The sequence below is a fragment of the Perognathus longimembris genome, chromosome 8, assembly GCF_023159225.1.
Source record: "Perognathus longimembris pacificus isolate PPM17 chromosome 8, ASM2315922v1, whole genome shotgun sequence".
Taxonomy (NCBI): Eukaryota; Metazoa; Chordata; class Mammalia; order Rodentia; family Heteromyidae; genus Perognathus; species Perognathus longimembris.
Window position 1 is genome coordinate 60,203,153 of NC_063168.1, and position 12,816 is coordinate 60,215,968.

Consider the following 12,816-nt stretch of genomic DNA (forward strand, 5'->3'; position numbering starts at 1 on the left):
TACAATTTTCTTCACACAAATGCAAACAAGCCACAAACCTGATAAATTAATAAAGATGAGCCTGGTGTTGGTGACTCATGTCTGTCATATTAGCTACTAAGGAGGCTGGAATCTGAAGATCATGGTTCAAGGCCAGCTTGGGCAGAAAAGTCCCTGAGACTCTTAACTCCAACTAACAAGTAAAAAGACATAGGTGGAGGTATGGCTCAAGTGGTAAAGTGCCATCTTGGAGCAGAAAAGCCCAATGAGAGCAGAGAGGTTGGGAGTTCAAGCCCAAGTATACTGGGACACAGAGACACACAAAATTAACAAAGAGCACAATTTTTGACTATGCTAGCTTCTTTACTTGATTTAATGTATAATCTCTTGCCAACATTAACAGACATGGAGCTCAGCTCTTGGAGTTCTATCATCATGAAAATGAAAATGATTGTTTAGGCCATTAACTACTTTTTCAGAGAGCTGAGGAATAACTGAAGTACAGCAAACTGCACATTTTTAAAATGTACAGTTTTAATGACTTTTGACATATGTTTACATCCCAGAAACCACAATCATGGTAATGAATATATCCAGCATCCCCAAAACTTTCCTTTTACTCTCTGTAATTTTTCCATCCTACACCTAAACTACCCCCTACCCCAGGCAACCACAGATCTGCTTTCTGTCATTACAGTTGGCTTGCATTCTCTAGAATTTTACATAAATGGACTCATGTAGCATGTACTTTATTTCAGTCTCGTTTCTTCCACTCAGCATAATTATTTTCAGATTTATCTACTTTGTTCTGTGGATCACAGTACATTTATGTTTATTTATGTCTCACACTCTTGCTCAGCTCTTTTTGCTCAAGGCTGGTGTTCTACTACTTGAGCCATAATTCCACTTCTAGATTTTTGTTGGTTAATTGTAGATATGCGCCTCATGGACTTGTCTGGCTCTCTTGGCTTGGAATTGCTACCTTTAGATCCCAGACTGTTGAGGAGACAGGACCACAGGCGTGAGCCACTGGTGCCCCCACAGGAAAATCATTTTTACCACTGAGTGGCAGGTACCACATTGTATGCCAGCCTACCCCTTGTTTAGCCATTTGATGGCCACTTGGATTGTTTCTGTCTTTTGGTTGTTATAAATGAAGCTATTATGAACATTCACCTACATGTCTTTGTGTGGACATATGTTCACATTCCTTGGGACTAAGTACCTAAGAGTAGAATGGCTAGGTCACATGGAAGGTAAACATTTAGCATTGTAAGAATTGCCAAACTTCAAAAAAAAAAAAAAAGCAGATGTATCATTTTGCATTAGCATGTAAGTTTTAGTTCTATGTCCTTGACAATATTTGTTTTGGTCAGTCTAGCCATTTGGTCAGTTTAGCCATTCTATTAGTTTGTAGTAGTACCTTGTTGTGATTGTGTGTATTTTCTCAATGACTGCGCATTGGTTGAAACCTTTAGCTTAAATTTTATTGACCTGTTTGTCTTCTTCCTAAATTAGTTGTAAGGATTCTTTTTATATCTTGGCTATAACATAGATACAGAGGTAGAGGTGGCTTTGTAATTTTTTTCTCACCAATTTCTTGGACTACTGGTTGTTGTTGTTTTTTCTAACAGGGCCTTTGGAGAACAAATATTTCCATTTTGACAAAGAATATTTTTTATTTTTATTTTATATTTCATGTTCTTATTGTGTATCATACTCACAGAATTTTCATTAAACTTGAAACCATGCAGATCATTTTCCTATGCTTTCTTTTGGATGTTTGTCAGACCTGAAGCCTAAATGTTTGCATCTCTTTTTTTGTGTGTTAGTAGTACTGGGGCTTGAATTCAGAACCTGGATGCTAACTCTAAGCTTTTTTGCTTAAGGTTAGTTCTCTATCACTTGAGCTGCAGCTTTGCTTCTGGCTTCTTGATGGTTAACTGAATAAGAGTCTCACAAACTTTACTGCCTGAACTGGCTTCACACCATTATCCTCAGATCTCAGGCCTTGGTTTCTCCCAAATTCTTTTGTTGATAGCAGAACTCTTAAGTGACAGCACTCCAAATTCGGGGGGGGGGGAGGGAGGCGGAACCTGGGATGTAACCTGGATCATTAGAGCTCATGGGCTCCATGCCCCTTTACAAAGAGACTACAGAGAGCTAACTAGCTCTTTCTTCTCTGTGGGGTAACAGTGCAAAAAACGTTCAACAATGGATGAAGCAGGCTCTCATCAGACAGCTACCTATCAGTGTCTTCATTATCTTGGACTTACTAGTCTCCGGAACTGTAAGAAATAAATTTCTGTTGTTCACAAGCCACCCAGACTAGAATAGATTGTTACAATAGCTGGAACAGACTCTCTGATTTCAGCTCTTAGGTTTACATCTGTAAATCCACTGTTGTATATGATAGGAGAAAATAGCTGAGGCTAACTTTTTAGTTGTGACTATCCAACAATTTCAGTATCACTTGTTGCAACAAGTATTCCTTGTCCAACTTAGCACTTTTGGCAAAACTCAATTATCCATGTATGCATGGATCTAATTCCAAATTCACTATTCCATTTCATTTGCTTAGTTTTCTCTCTTTATGTTAGTGTCATACTACTTTGATGTAGCTTTGTACTGAGTCTTAAAATCAACTAGCACTGGTCCTTCCTCCAACTTTGCTCTTCTTTTTAAGCACAGTTTTAGCTATTCTCTATGTGTGGTATATACATATACATTTTAGAATCAGCTTGTAAATTCCTACAGAAAATCTGCTGAGGTCTTCATCTACTTGAAGTTTTGTTTTTTTTTGCATTCAAACTTTTTATTATTATTATTATTAATTGAACATAAATTTTTTTACAAGGTGTTGTGCAAAGAGGGTGCAGTTACATAGTAGGGCAGTGTGTACATTTCTTGTGATATCTTACAACCTGTTTTTCCATCCCTTGTCTAGGTCAGGTAGACACATATGCAATATACAATGTATCAAGCACATATACAGTGTTCACAGACTTGGTCTCCACTGTCTCTCCGTCTCCCTTTGTTAACAGTCATATATCAGGGAGATCATGCCCCTTTGTTTTCTGTGTTCTAGGCTTGTCTCACTCAACATTATTTGTTCAAGTTCTGACCATTTCCCTGCGAATAACAATATTTCACCATTCCTAATCGCTATGTAGTATTCCATTGTGTATAAGTACCATATTTTTTGGATTCATTCGTCTGTGGAGGGGCATCTGGGCTACTTGAAGTTTTAGACATATGATTAATTTGGGAAGAATGGATACCTTAACACTGAGCTTTACCGTTCATGAGTGATAAACTCCTCCAATTTTTAGGTCTTCTTTCTCTCCTACAGCTTTACCATACAGCTTTCATATGTATTTTTTTTAATTGTCTCTACGTATTTCACTTTTTTGTTATTGTAAATGATGTTGTATTTTATTCATTTTATTTTGTGCCAGTCCTGGGGCTTAAATGCAGGGCCTGGGAGCCGTCCCTGAGCTATTTTGCTTAAGGCTAACACTCTGTCACTTGAACCATAGTTCCACTTTCAGCTTTTTTGGTACTTAGTTGGAGATAAGTCTCACATACTTTCCTGCTTGAGTTAGCTTCAAACCACAGTCCTTAGATCTCAGCCCCCTGAGTACTTAGGATTATAGGTATGAGCCACCAGTGCCCAGCTTTACTTAAAAAAAATTTTTTTTTCACAGGAAGGATGCTAACTGGTCCCTTCATTCTGTCCATCTGTTGTCTCCTATTTTTCTATTCAACAAGCATTTTTGTGTAGCTCCCAAGTTGCACAATCCCAAGACTCAGGTCATCATCCCGTACTGATATCTTCCATTTTGTTCTATACCTATAGCACCCTGGTAAGTACCATTTCCTCTAATTATATTATACTTAACACCTGATTGTATATACTGCTGCATCCTTTACACTTGCCTGTCCAACATGTCTTACCAGTCCACCTAACTATTCCCTAAGTTTCCTGGAGTAAACACTATAATTTATATTTGTTTGTAAATCCATTATACTTAGGTTATTAATAAGCTAAAAGAGAAAATTCCTTTTGTAAATAAATGGACTCCTACAGCTAAACCAACAAAACTATGTCTTAAACTATTTAATAGTAACAAATAAATTAAAAACAGCATTAAATATGAGCCTGCTGTGTTCAACTGCAGCATAGACTAAGGGGTTTCAAGAAGCTGGGTATGGATTGTTTCCTTGTCTTCAGAGGTCTTGTATGGAAGAAATCACTGAAGAGACCACTGTTTCTAGAGGCAGAGCCCAGAGGGCCGCAGTGCTTGTGGCTGGGGAAGCTGAGTTCTGTGATGGCTTCTGTCCACTTTCCATCTCAGTCTCTGGCATGTGCAACTTTAACAAATAGCTGCTAGTATCTAACAAATAGCTGTTAGTTTACAAGACACAGACAGCCGTTTACAAGACACAGGCCAAATTCCACCCTTGGATATTCAAGAATTATTTCTAGTGATTTCAGGTCCATCACTGGATTCTGATCCTATCCACTTCTCAGCACAATGTAAGCTTGTACTCAGATTGTTTACAAGCCCTTGAAATACAGCTCTCCTTGCCCCACCGTATATGGGAGGCATCAGGATCAAGTATATGATGCAGGCCCTGGGGTATAGGTCATGTAGTGGCACATATATCTGTCTTTCTAATCCAGAGATTAAAATTCCTAACTTGAAGATAAGACACTGAGGATCTAGTCTATGTTTTAAGTTACATCACCATTTACATGAGCAAACTTTTCTAGATTTCCCCCTTTGAACCTTCTTGATGCACATTATAAACTGTAGATAAGAGACTGCGTCATCTAATACCCATGACAGTCATATGCACCACGGGAGCTGATGAACAGCTGCCTAACATAAACTCATGTTGGAAATGCTAGTGGTACCTATCTAGTATTCTCTTGTAAATGAAGAGTAATTACTAATAGACAGACAAGGTGGAAAACTACACAAATGTCATTATAGCACAGTTAAGAAATAAATATTTAAAAATTAACCATGCCTCTACTAAATTTGCTGATTTTTATGAATTCAACATGAGCAATGGTTGGTAGACTTGCATTTTATTTTTGATACCAAGCAATTCTATGTTTCACAGTTTAAAAAATAACTCCAAAGGTTTTGTTACAGAAGAATGGCAATGACTGTTGGTGAAAGCCAGAGGTCACACATAAGCAGAAAGATAGGTAAATTGTACACTAAAAGATGCAAGGCACAAAATCCCACACATTGTCCCTGTGGCTGCTACATCTTTAAGACAGTATGGAAGGAAACTGTATGTGAAAAGGACCCCACAACTTCTCCACCTTGTTAGTCAAATTTCCATTATTTGTAACAAAGTCCTTGAGATAATCATCTTCAAAAAACGAAAAGTACATTTTGGCTTACATATTTTAGTTTTTAGCCCATGACTGGTAGGCCTATTACTTTTGGTTCTGTGACAAGAAATTACATCATGGAGGGAGTGTGGGATGTAGAGAACTCTCACCTCACTGTCATGGATGAAAATAAAAAAAGGAGGGACTAAAGACCCACATCTCCTGTAAGGTAATAATAATCTAACTTCCTCCCACTAGATTCTATCTCTTAGAAGTGCCAAGTTGGAAACCAGGCCTTTAAACACAAGAGTCTCTAGAGACATTCCAGATCTAAACTTCAGCATATACTTGGCCACTTAATAGCTCTACAGAATGAAGAGTTCAACATGCATGTGTTGGGCAATGCCCAAGGCATAGACTGCCCTCAGTATGGCCATTCTCTGCAGGTTTTATAGAGCTTAAAACCTTTCCTCCTGCTGTTCTCACAGACAAGATTCAGAGGTGCTCATCACTAAGTGAGGAGTATGCTTGACAGGAAAAGAGAAATCAAAGCTCATAGAGCATAGCTGCCAGTGACACAGCCAGTCAAAAACCCCTTTCTCTTGCATTCAAAATGTTGAGTTCTTTGTGATCCATGATTTCACAACCAACAGTATAGAATATTGGGACTAATTTCCATTCTTTATCACTTGTTTCATTTGCTTCTCTCCCCCACTTCCTACTTTAGAAGGTACTTTGACCTTCTTGTTCCTATGTGACAATCTGAAAAATGACCCCACAAAGATAAAAATCCTTATCATACATTTCCTGGATTGTCTAAACTGAATCCAGTAGAGGGGACTTGGGACTGGAAAGTGAGGGGAGGAACAGACTAACCACAGTAAATAACAAGGTGGGGGCTGGGAATATGGCCTAGTGGCAAGAGTGCTTGCCTCCTACATATGAAGCTCTCGGTTCGATTCCCCAGCACCACATATATGGACAACGGCCAGAAGGGGCGCTGTGGCTCAGGTGGCAGAGTGCTAGCCTTGAGTGGGAAGAAGCCAGGGGCAGTGCTCAGGCCCCGAGTCCAAGGCCCAGGACTGGCCAAAAAAACAAACAAACAAACAAACAAAAAAACCAAGGTGATAAATATCTGATGTTCACTAGATGATTCTACTTTTATGTATTTTCCAACTTGCCCATAACTAGTTAAAATAAGATAAATACATTTGAAAAAAGTTATCACTGAACTTATCACTGAAAATACAGTGGTGGATAGGATAGGAATTAACTGTGATTTGAATGCATGACCAAATACATTAATTAGCATGTGTGAGCCACTCCTTTTAAAATAAGGAGCCATGTCTTCCAGTTCGTTCCTTACTCGATGACCCCCCTCCCATTTTTTTCCCCCTTGAGGCAGTTACTATATAGTCAGGGGTAGGTAGCCTTAAAATCATGATCCTCTGCTTCAGCCTTATGAGTGTTTGGATTATAGGAGTATACTACAGTGCCCAGTTTTTCATTTCTCTATACCCCTTTCCACACTGTATCTTTATTATCCTTTTATTAATTCTTAATTTTAATTTTTCTAGTGCTGGTCCTGGGGCTTGAATTCAGAATCTGAGTGCTATCCTTGAGCTTTTGTGCTCAAGGCTAGTGCTCTACCACATTTGGCTTTATGGTGGTTAACTGAAGATAAGAATTTCATGGATTTTCCTGCTTGAGCTGTCTTTGTACCATGATCCTCAGATCTCAGCCTCCTGAGTAGTTAGGATTGCAGGTAGGAGCCGCTGGTACCTGGCTTATTCACTATCTTTAAAAAGGTAGTATCAGTGATATTACTCCTAAGAACAATTCTTCCCATGGGCACTGTAAAGACATTTCATTTAAAAGTAACTTTTGTGAAAAAAGATATAACTAAAAGGGCAATAAACAATACTTTAAATTTCTGTGAAATAAAAGACACATGGTGATTCAGGTAACTGGCCTTACTTTCTAGGCAGTTTGCTTCACTCTCCTTCAGTAATTACTGGAATAATTCAAGCATTGATCCCTGGCAGGCTGTTACTCACATACCAACATACACTCTGAAAGAGGTGCAGGGAAGACTTAACACATGTTCAAAATGATTCAAGTTTAGAATCACAAGAATCTGACACAGCTCCAAAACCACGCCCAGTGATGTTCCTGGCACACCTGCATCTGGGTCTGCCACGAAGTTATTTAAAATTGCCTGCTATGTTACCACGACAGATTTCAAAGATCAAAACACAGGTGTGTACCAGTGTTGTGCAATCCTGTGGTGAGAGAACATGAGATCATTCCACCTAGAAACAGACCCAAACACAAACACCCACCTGGGGTTCAGGTGGATAGAGCTCTGTCTTCAGGCAGATGAGTTTATCTCTGAACTGTGATTCTGATATAAGTATGCTCTGATAAGAAATGGAGGTTTAATATATTAATGTTCTCTAAACTGGGAGTGTCGTTTTTAGCTGACAAGCATCTTATATACCTTCCTTTATGTTATTTTTAACTTCTTCAAAGACCTGAGCAACAGGAGTATAGTCATCTATAATTTTAACTGTGTTATTTGTGGCAGAGCAGCACAAAGTTTCATGATAGTAGAAGCACAAATCTTTCTCTTTTTTGAATCAAGAAAGAAAAGTATCAACACAAAGCCTTGTGAAAGTGACTTACAGTCACCTCACAAGATACTGTGTGTACATTATCCCATGATTCATTTAATATAAGTAGTTCCTATCTGTAAGGCATTACACACTCTTTGATGAGTTTTAAAACAACTTAAATAAACACTGACAGACACACATCTGCAAAATTAAGTAAGAGAAGACACTCCTGGCTACTGATGTCACAATGGCCCCAGATATTTGGTTCAAAGTTGGTTTTCAGAAGGCTAAGGATAGATAGTAAAGGTGCCACTGATCCAAGTGAGCAAAGTGTCCACTACCTTCCTATACCAAAAGTTTGTTTGTATAGACGAAAAGCTGATTTTGTGTGAATAAGAAAATGAAGAAAAGAGTATGTATGTTGTTGTGAGCAAATAACTATGCTGTGATTCCCTGACATGGGATTTCCCCAAGAAAAACAATCCCTTCTTCAAGAAAAACAAAAAACAAAAAAGCCATGCAAAGGAGAAGCATGCACAAGAACAGAAGATGGAGGTTGGGCACTGCATTTTCTTAGCGATGTAGGTGCCCTCAGTTCCCACAAACAAGCCAATGGAGTTGATTCTTGTATAGCATCTTCTATCCCAAAGCAATATGCCATGCTGTTTGGCTGGTTTGACAGTGTGTGAAAAAATCTGCATAATAATTATAACGGAGTAAACACCTGTCAAGCCCGTTTAGCTGCTGTCTACCTGACCTAGTGACTAGCAGCATGAGATGGTGGCTGCGGGGCTATAGAAATGCTTAGTCTTCTGGAAAGCAAGCCCAAGCAGTGCCATTTGTCACATAGTATAGCTGTTGCTTCTTATTTCATGCCTCACTACTATATGATCTTTCCTTAGACTGAGGGAAGAAGTATATTTTGTGAGTTTTCCTAATTCATGAGGACATCTAGAATTAGTGAGAGACATTAACATGACATACGTTAAAAACAGGACTCACTTTTAGATCCAAAAGAATCAGGAACTACTTTCTACTTCATTAAAGATAATCTTCAATAAAGCAAAGGAAAAAAAAAAACACTAAAAAGACAGAAGGGCAACCTCTGGACTTCAGTGTCCTGACATAGAGCCAATGAAGAGATTTGGACCAGATTTGTGTTTCCAAACCTTTCAAGCATGAGGAACATTTCAACACATCAAAACTCATCAGACTACTCCAGTGACAGCAGTTAGAAGTGAAAAATCTATGCACCAAGAAAATACAGTGATAAAAAGAAATTTGGATGCAGTGACAGTTAACAATAAAATGCCAATTTATTAATCATAGCAGTCAAGTTCATTTTTAAAGTAATGGTACACAGATGTTAGACATTAGTCTACAAACAACAGCTGGTATACATATGAATTTGTAGAGTCCTTGCAATAACTCTATAGGAGATCTTCTACTCTATCTTGGCCCTCTGATTGAGAGCTGAAAACCTCATATAGATGTTGACCCTCTATGAACACTGGGAAGAAATTCTTCTTCCACATATCCAATATGTATTAAAGCTAGGGCGATATGCTTTAGCAGAAACCTTGAGATCCCCAGACAGAAATCCTGCTAAATGTTAACAGAATCAATCACCCAACTCCTCTTAGTGTCCTGACACACAGACACTGCAAGACACTATTGTGCAAGCAGAACCCTGTCTCTGAGTAGAAGCACACAGAGAAAGGGGTGAGAGAGAGAGAGAGAGAGAGAGAGAGAGAGAGAGAGAGAGAGAGAGAGAGAGAGAGAGAGAGGAGACAGACAGACAGAGACAAAGAGACAGAGATAAAGAGAAAAGAAATTGATTCCTAAGATTTCTGAGATAAACCATACCTAACTTTTGCAAAAAAAAAAAAGCCTGTAAATGTGGGTGGAATAAGACACCTGGATGGCAGAATGGTGTGGAAAGAGGTTGCTACAAAAATCAAATGCAGGATTGTTGTGGTTCTTTCTCGGTAAGTGTAGAATAAAGTTTAAGGTTCCTAATGTTACTGAATATTTTAGCTTCTAAAGTAGAAGTACAGAACAACATGGTTGGTCTCACAGCCAGAGAACTTTACTACTGTATTAGCACATCCAGATACTGTCAATAGATATACATGTATTAGCTGGACAATCAATACAGAGTGAAAAACTCAGTTATGTCATTTTTTTTTTTTTTTTTTGGCCAGTCCTGGGCCTTAGACTCAGGGCCTGAGCACTGTCCCTGGCTTCTTTTTTGCTCAAGGCTAGCACTCTGCCACTTAAACCACAGTGCCCCTTCAGGTTGTTTTCTATATATGTGGTGCTAGGCAATCGAACTCAGGGCTTCATGTAATTTTTGTTGCAGAAGTCAAGAGGCCACATGCAAAAAATTTTGACCAAAAAGGGGTTCCTGTGGTAGAGGGCTAAAGGATACTTTTAATGATAATGTACCAAACACATAGAACTAAATGATTGTATTAGAGAGGCTGAATTAGCCTGAATAGGGTACACAGATTTAGTGTCAACCTGTAGGTCAGGGTTGAGCTTTCTGTTCTTTGGTTAGTTACAGCCTTCCAATCAAATTAAATATTTTAGCCAGAATCTGTTTTTCTTGAATGCCCATCTTTCATAAACCCATGAAGAATAATTAGAGTACATTGGTCATCTTAATTAACTACGGCCTGTTAACTCTAGGACTCTGCATGTGGCTTGGTGTGCTATTGTAGGGAGTTTACCCAGTCTTAGTGAAATTTTTCTTCTCATTTGTTCCATATTCTCCATTTTGAGGTTCAGAAAAGTGAGCAGCATATAAAAATGAAAGGTCCCTATTGACTTTTTCTCCAATGCATTAAATTCCTAGAGAGCTAGAAGCTTAGTTCTGAACAAATTTCTAATCCCTGAAAAAGACCTGCTTGAAAGTTTCAAGTCATACCTGAAAATGTAAAGAAGTTAGCAGTGTGGTCACATTATTTTCACTCATATTTCATCTGAGCATAGATCTAGCAAATGAATCTCTGATCCTCAAAACCAGCTAGATCAACGGAACTTTCAGAGAGGCAACTACGCTGTAGATAAGGGGTCTATCTTCTCCCTTGGCACTCACTAGTTGGTACCAGAACCTCTCCCTTCTATGGTAGGAGGCCTCTGAGCATGCATCTAGATGCTAGACAGAGACCAGCCTCAATAATGGGAGATTTCTTTTACTTTACTGACAATGTTGAAGATAGGCTTATTTAAAACTTTATTCCATTCAAATTCCTGCAGAGACTGTGGGTCAGTTTTTAAAAGCATTTTTCAGAAACAGTAATAGGTTATTTCAAGCCATGGTAAGAAAGTAAACCTGAAACATTTAACTTTAATTATTATTGTACATATCTTTGATTAAGAGAGGGAAAAAGACTTTTCTTTTTAAAGATATTTTAATTTTAAGTATAGCCAATGTCATGGTATTCTTTCTTGTTTAACAATTCTGAAAAAGAATTTGACAATTTGTATTAAAATTTTTTAGAAAGCACATGCTTTTTATTACAGGCTTTCGGTATATTATGATTCTGCTCTCAGTTGGGTGACAAGTATTAACTGATAAGCATTTGTTTACCTATCCTTCTGTCCTCTCTAACCTCTTCGAAGAAATAATCTAAATACTAGTAATAAAAGATTACATAAGTAGACCTATAGCATAATGGATTTCTGTCACCCATTAAAAAATAACTAATGGCATAGGACCATATTTCATAAAAATGAGACTTTATTACATAGTTGTATGCTACTCAATGTTTTTATTTCAGGAATATGAGTAAGCAGGAGTAGAAGGAGAGGGTATGGTTTCCCCCCTCCATTTTAAATTATTTTGTATTGTTTTCTCATCAAAGGATAAGAGCACAGTCTTAGAGTTGAGGAATCTCCTCTGAAGAGTTACAGTGTGGTATATGAAAATATGGTTCAGGTTCATGGACTTCTGCAGCATTGTCTTTAGCTTTAACACACCCACCTGAATTTGTCTGCTTTCCTGCGCTGCTCTGTGGATCCTTCACACAGGAATAACAAACACTGGGCTAGAAGTCCATGGCTATGGGTCTGTTTTCCTGCTTATCTTGAAGCTACCTATTGTATCCATTTATACTTCCCTGAAGAGAAAATCTTGTCTCAGAAATGTTTGACTAGTCTCAGAGGGAACAAGGGAGAAGGAAAGAGAGGAGGGGGGGCGTGGAGGGAGGGAGGGAGGGAGGGAGAAAGAGGAATGTAAAATGGATAGACAAGTGTTTATGCACTCTCTTGTTGATAAAACAAGAAATCAAGTTGAAAGTTTATCATCAGCATTCGGAATGTGCTTTCTGGGACTTGACAAGTTGAAACAATATAAAAGTTTTAAATTTATTTTCATTTAAAAATCTTTAAAAAAAAAACCTCATGTATTAGTTATCTCAGACTACCACAACAAAATATTAGGTGGGCTAAACAACCTAAAATTAATTCCTCTAGTTTTGATGGCTCAGAGTTCAAAATGAAAATGCCAGCCTGATTGGTTTCTGGTGAGGCCGCCCTTTCTATCTCACAGATTGCCACCTTTCCACTTTGTCTTCACCTGTGGAAAGAGTTAATTCTCTTGTGACTCTTCCTGAAAGGACACTAATCCCATGAGATCAAGGCCTCACCCTGAGGACCTCACCTAACCCGGTTACCTCCTCTTCTCCTAATGCCATCACATTGATGAGTAAGGCTTTGTTTGAATTTGGAAGTGACACAAATACTTTATAATATTTCCCTGGGGTTAGCCCCTGTACAAATTATACTTTACTTATGATAAACCCAAAATGAGCAAAAACAGATTAATTCTACAAAAATAACTGGCCTTGTTTACCCCCAACCTCA

At 38.3% G+C, this 12,816-nt stretch overlaps 1 protein-coding gene and 1 long non-coding RNA gene across 2 annotated transcripts in view; one reads left to right on the forward strand and one right to left on the reverse strand.

Annotated features, from left to right (window-relative positions):
• Positions 1-12,816, reverse strand: part of Babam2 (BRISC and BRCA1 A complex member 2) — a 400,816-nt gene that overhangs the window by 131,607 nt on the left and 256,393 nt on the right. The window lies entirely within an intron of this gene.
• LOC125356609 lies at positions 5,604-6,544 on the forward strand. Its single transcript, XR_007211938.1, has 2 exons — positions 5,604-6,224; positions 6,457-6,544. It is a non-coding gene; the product is annotated as an uncharacterized LOC125356609 (long non-coding RNA).